The sequence below is a fragment of the Symphalangus syndactylus genome, chromosome 14, assembly GCF_028878055.3.
Source record: "Symphalangus syndactylus isolate Jambi chromosome 14, NHGRI_mSymSyn1-v2.1_pri, whole genome shotgun sequence".
Classification (NCBI taxonomy): Eukaryota; Metazoa; Chordata; class Mammalia; order Primates; family Hylobatidae; genus Symphalangus; species Symphalangus syndactylus.
Genome location: NC_072436.2, coordinates 35115144 through 35122089, shown reverse-complemented (window position 1 = coordinate 35122089; position 6946 = coordinate 35115144).

The following is a 6946-nucleotide window of genomic DNA, read 5'->3' as shown; positions in this document are numbered from 1 at the left end:
CTCAGTCAACAGTGGGACCACTTTGTGTGGGCTCTTGCCTATGAACATCAGGGAAGAGGTAAAGGGAAGAGCAGAAATGCTTTCTAACAAGTAACTTTCTCTAGTAGTGTTCTCAGTACTAGAAATTGTAACTTTCTAATATTTGTTCCCCCATTTTTTTTTCTAACAGAACGATGGTTGAAGTTTAGGTATCTACCACTTCCCGACATGGCTCTGAGCAAGTTCTGATTAAAACATGGGGATCTCAATCTCTTATTCAGTGATTTATTTATGATAGGCTGGTGATCTAATTCTGGCCAAAACCCAAAAGGGCAGGCCCTTGAAGGACTTCTCCTATTAAGCAGATTTCAGAAAGCATTGTCTTTTTTCTTTTTTCTGCCTTAGGCTTTTGTTGTGTATGGGTGTAATGTTTTGAATTTCAGAAGCCGTCTTACTCTTCAGGGGAGCCAGCCCAGGGCGAAGTGAGCTATTGCAAATGGTGGAAAGAAGCGATGAAGAGAAACTGAGTAATGCCATTGGGCTGCAAAATCAAAACATTCTAGAGCCCTATTTTATTATTATCATTTTTTTAATTTGGAGCAGCTTTAGGTTCATGGCAAAATTGAGCAGAAAGTACAGAGAGTTCCCACATACTCCTTGCCCCCTCACACCCCCACCTCTCCCAGTATCAACATCCTGAACCAGATTGGTACATTCGTTACAATCCACGAACCTACATTGATAGAACACCACTCAAAGTTCCTAGTTTACATTAGGGTTCACTCTTGGTGTAGTACATTCTATTAGTTTTGACAAATGTAATGACATGTATCCACCATTAGAGTATCCATCTATTTGTCCCTCCCCACCCCCAACTTCTGGCAACGACTGTCTCCATAGTTTTCCTTTTCCAGAATGTTGTATATTTGTAATAATAAATTATGTAGGCTTTTTGAAACCACCTTTGCAAAATTATACCAGTGACAGAATTGAACATAACTGACTTTGTTTTGCTTCTCACCTCTTAAGCTAACTGCCTTTGCTCAATCCTGTGTTTAGGCCAAGATAACTATGGGGGAAATTAGTTTATAATTTAGCTGAGTAATTTAGTTTATTACTTAACTTTAAAGCAGAGGCATAACATACTCCCAAAACATACTCCCTCCCTGTTCAGAAATGGAAATCACTCTTGGAAAACTAATGAAAGGCCAGAGGTTAAAATTATAATAGGTGCCTGAATTCTGCAACACTTGCTGTCTCAGTGTGTTGGCTTTTTCTGTGCAGAAAATGTTATAAATATATAAATCTTGCAAGAAGAGCAAGGCAAGTCCATTGGGCTGTAATATTTTCTGATAGCTTCTTTCATTTTGTAATATGTATTTAAGTTTCTTTCATGTCCTTTTGTGACTCAGCTTATTTATCTCTGGACTCTTTTTATGACATATATTTATAATATAACATTATACAATAACTTGGAAGCCTAAAAAAACCTAACCAATATGGTTTATATGCTTAATATAAGAAGAAGATGAGTCAGGGGGTCAGGGAACTTGGGCTGCAGTTCCAGGTTGGGCATGAATTACCTATGTGATTTAAGGCTGAACATTTTCTTTCTGGAACAAACAATGCACACTCACCATGGTGGGTACTGAGATGAGTAAAATCCATTTTACTCCAGATAATTGGGGTAGCCAATCAATTTATGGCATCCCTCTGGTAAGTATAAATATTATTGGCTTAGCTATGAGCACATACTAATTTGATCTAATCAGACTGAGGAGAGGTATTACATAGGTTTAATAAAGAGGATATCTCTAGCTGCATGGGCCAAAGCAGCATGTATTCTCATTTGTTGATGGTGGCTATCTTGCAACTCTGAGAAGAATCAGCCACATGATGGAGTCCATGCTGAGGACAGAAGATGAGGGAGATGGAAGGTAGCTGTACTTTCCATTGTTCATTGATCAGGCTATATGTGGAGTTAATTCTGCCTCAGAAAATTCCATAAAGAAACATAATAAATTTATTGTTAAAGTCACTTAGAGTTTAGATTTTGTCCTCTCTAGTTCACATTATCTTAATAGATAACAAATATTTTTCTGCAGATCAAACGAGAAACTGTAAGTAAAGATGCTTTGAAATATTGACACCATACACATTTGAGAAAGTATTGCTATTTTAAAAAATGTAATAAGTATATACTTCTCATGGGCCACTGGGAAAGTGAGTAGATAACATTTATTGCATATCAGCCAAGTGAGAGGAGCTCTGCATAGGTTCTTAATGTTACTATCATGAAAAATCAATGAGATATTAGTGATCTCATTAAACAGATGAGGAAATTGAGACTCACCAAAATTAGAAAAAGAGTCCAAATGTACATGATTGACACATATCCAAGTTTGATAGCTTATACCTACCTGTTTTCAAAGTCTGTGTTCTCTTCACTACCATGAGCTACTTTCAGCTTAGTTATTCCCTGGCAACAATATCGTAAAAATGGTATTTGAACTAGGTAAGAAGATTCATCCAAGAGTGTTAACAGTATGACTAATGGCACAGAGGTGGAAAAAATATTATGGTGTTCAGCAAGTGGAAAAGGATGCTGGAGCACATTGTGTTTCAGGGAGTGGTGAGGTAGGGAGATAAAGTTTCAGGAGACAGAGAGGAAAGGTTAAACTAAGTTGGAATGGAGGAGCTGGCATGTGTGCAATGGGAGTTGACAGGGGAGAAAAAAAGCTTCTAAGTTTAGGCATGAGGAGCAGGAATGTAATGTCCAGGTTTTTTTTTTTTTTTTAAGGTAAATCTGGCAGTTATGTACAGAATAAATTGTAGAGGTCAGGGTAGAAGGAAGCAAAGAGTTTGTGTCCTCCCATGTTTCAAATGTGCATCACATTTTGTCTCTGACTTCACCTCCCTTTGCCCTTCCATGCTTACACCTTTGTTGTAGATCTTATATCATCTCTTCCATTTATTTATTTAATTGAAAATGTAAGTCGTATGTACTTATGATGTACAACATGATGTTTTGAAATATGTATACATAGTGGAATGGCTAAATCAAGCTAATTAACACATGTATTACTTCACATACTTATCTACTATCTTGGCAACTTTCAAGTATATAACACTGTCCTTCCTTTGTATCTATAGGGGATTGGTTTCAGGACCCCCTGTGGATACCAAACTCCATGGATGCTCAAGTGCCTTATATGAAATGGTGTAGTATTTGCATATAACCTACACATATCCTCAGGTATATTTTAAATCCTCTCTAGGTGATTTATAATACCTAATACAATGTAAGGGCTATGTAATAGTTGTTACACAGCATTGTTTAGGGAATGATGATAAGAAAAAAGTCTGTAGATGTTCAGTACAGAATCAACTATCCTTTTTTTGTTTTTCTAATATTTTTGTTCCATGGTTAGTTGAACTCACAGATGTGAGACCCATAGATATAGTGGGCTGACTCTATATTGTTATTGACTATAGTCACTATGATGTACAATAGATTTCTTGGGCTTATTTCTCCTTTATAACAAAATTTTATGTCTTTCGACCAAAATCTTCCATATCCTACAACCCCCAGCCCATAGTAGCTCTCTGCTTCTATGAGTTTGGCTTTTTGAGATTCCACATATAAAGGAGATTGTATGGCATTCGTCTTTCTGGATGGCTTATTTCACTTAGCTTGGAAGGTTCATCCATGTTGTTGCAAATGACCGGATTACCTTTTCTAAAACTGAAAAATATCCCATTGTGTATATGCACACTATATTTTCCTTGTCAATTAATCCATTGATTGACAGGTTGTGTTCATCTTGGCTGTTGTAATGCTCATGTCTTGGCTATTGTAATGATTTCATATCTTGGCTATTGTAATGCTCCAATGAACATGAGAAATCAGGTATCTCTTTAATAAACTAATTTCATGTTCTTTCGAGATGTACACATAACTGGGATTACTGGAGCATATGGTAGTTCTATTTTTAATTTTTTTTGAGGAACCTCTGTGCTGTTTTGCATAATGGCTCTACAAATTTATATCTCACTAATAGTGTACAAGTGTTCCCTCTTATTTATATCCTCACCAACACTTGTTACCTCTCATCTTTTTGATAATAGCTATTCTAACATGTGTGAGGTGATTGTGGTTTTAATTTGCATTTCCCTTATGACTATGTTGAGCATTTTTTCAACATGTCTGTTGGCCATTTGAGTTTCTTCTTTTGAAAAGTGTTAATTTAGATTTTTTGCTCATTTGTCAACGAGGTTATTTGTTTTCTTGTTATTGAGTTGGTTTAATTTTTAATATATTTTGGATAGTACCTCCTTATTAGATGTATGGTTTACAATTTTTTTATTCCAAAGATTGTCTCTTTATTCATTGTTCCCTTTGCAGTGCGTAGGTTTTTAATTTAATGTAATTTCATTTGTCTATTTTTGTTTTTGTAGCATGTGCTTTTGGGGTTATATTAAACAAATCATTGCCCAGACTGCTATCATGGAGTTTCCCCCTGTTTTCTTTTAGTAGTTTTACAGTTTCAGATCTTATGTTTAAATATTTCATCCATTTTGAGTTGATTTTTGTATATGATGTAAGGTAATGGTATAATTATATTTTTTTGCATGAGGAAAATATTTTTCCAACACCACTCATTGAAGAGACTGCTTTTTTCCCATTGTGTATGCTCGACATCTTTGTTGAAAATCAATTGACTGTAAATGTGTGGATTTATTTTTGGGCTCTCTATTCTTTTCCATTGGTCTATGTGTCTGTTTTTATGCCAGTACCATTTTTTATTTGCTATAACTTTGTAGTTTCAGTCTCTATAAGTTTATCTATTCTCAATATTTTTTTATAAATGGAATCACATAATATGTGACTTCTTGCATCTTGCTTCTTTCACTTAGCACAGTATTTTTGAGATACATCCACATTATAGCATGTTTCACCACTTCATTTTCTTGTTTGGGCTGAATGATATTCCATTGTTTGTACATAGCACAATTTGTTTACCCATTTATCTATTGATGGAAGTTTGTGTCATTTCAATTTTGTTGCTATTGACCACAGTACAGATATAAACATGTATGTACATGTATTTATTGTGTACCTGTTTTTGATTCTTTTGTGTATATACCTAGGAGTTGAATTGCTGGATGATATGGTAATTCTATGTTTCACTTTCAGAGGGACCACCCAACTGTTATTGAAAGTGACAGAACCATTTTATATTCCCGCCAGAGATGTATGAATGTTCCATTTATCCACATTCTTGCCAACACACTTTTCTTTCTCCCTCCCTCCCCCCTTTCCTCCTTTCTTTCTTCCTTCCTCTTCTTTGTAGCCATCTTAATAGGTATGAAGTGGTATTTCTTTGAGGTTTTGATTTGTAGTGGTTTATGATATTGAGTATCTTTTCATGTGGTTGTTGGCCATTTGTACATCCTCTATGTAGAAATTTATATTCAAATACTTTGCCCATTTTTCAACTGGGTTGTTTATTTTTGTTGTTGAGTTGTAAAAATTATTTATGTATTCTGAATATTAGACTCTTTTATCAGATATATAATTTGTAAATATTTTCCCCATTCTTCAGGTTGTTTTTCACTTTATTGATAATGTCCTTTGATGCACAAATGTTTTAAATTTATCTAGTTGATCTTATTTTTTGTTGCTTTTTATTTTCATGTTATATCTAAGAAGCCATTGCCAAATCCAAGGTCCTGAAGATTTACCTCTTATGTTTTATTCTAAGACTTTTAATTGTTTTAGCTTTTGTATTTAGCTCTTTGATCCAGTTTAAGTTTTGTAAGTGATGTGAAGTAGGGTTCTACCTTCATTTATTTTGTATGTGTATATTCAGCTCTCCCAGCAGTCTGTTGAAGAGACTATTCCATCTTCATTGAATAGTTTTGTCAACCTTTTAAAAATTATATAGCTAAAAGTCTGTCTTTTTTTGTTCATATCTTCAAAGAAATAACTTCGGGTTAATTGATTCTATTTTTCCCTTTTATTTTATTTGTTTCTGTTCTTTTTTTCATTCTTTTTACTAGCTTTCAGTTTAGTTTGTTTTTTCTCTAGTCCCTTAGGGTATAAAGATAGATTATTAATCGAGATGTTTATTTTTTGTTGGTGTATGTGTTTAAAGCTATAAACGTCTCTCTTAGCACTGCTTTCTCTGCATTCTTCATATTTGTTATGTTGTATTTTTATTCTGATTCATCTTAAAGTATTTTACAGTTTTTCTGTGTTTTATTTTTTGAACTATTGGGTGTTTAAGAGTATGTTGTTTAATGTCTACATATTTTGTGAATTTTTTAGTTTCCCTCAGTTGTTGATTTCTAGCTTTATTTCATTGTGGTCAGAGAAGATATTCTGTATATTTCAACCTTTTAAAGTTCATCAAAACTTTTTAAATGGCCTATTATATGGTCTATTCTGGAAAATATTCTCTATGCACATTCTTGAGAAGAATGTGTATTTTGTTATTGTTTGGTGGAGCCTGTTAGGTGCAGTTGGTTTATAGTGTTGTTCTGTTTTTCTATTTCCTATTGAACTTCTTTTGAGATCTTTTTACATTATTGAAAATGAAGTAATAAAGTCTCCAGCTATTATTTTAAAATTATTTCCCTCTTCGAATATGTAAATGTTTCCTTAATATATTTTGGGGCTCTGTTGTTAGGTGCATATATGTTTCTAACTGTTACATCTTTTGGATGAACTGGCCGTTTTGTCAATATATAATGTTCTTTGTTTTTTGTAACAGGTTTTTACTTAAAGTGTACTTGTCTGGTATTAATGTAACCAACCCAGCTTTCTTTGGGTTACTATTTGCATGGGATATTCTTTTTTCATCTTTTCACTTCCAATGTATTTGTTTCTTTGGGTCTAAAGTGAATTTTTATAGACAGCATGTCATTAAGTCTTGTTTTTTAATTGATTATGCCCATAACTGCC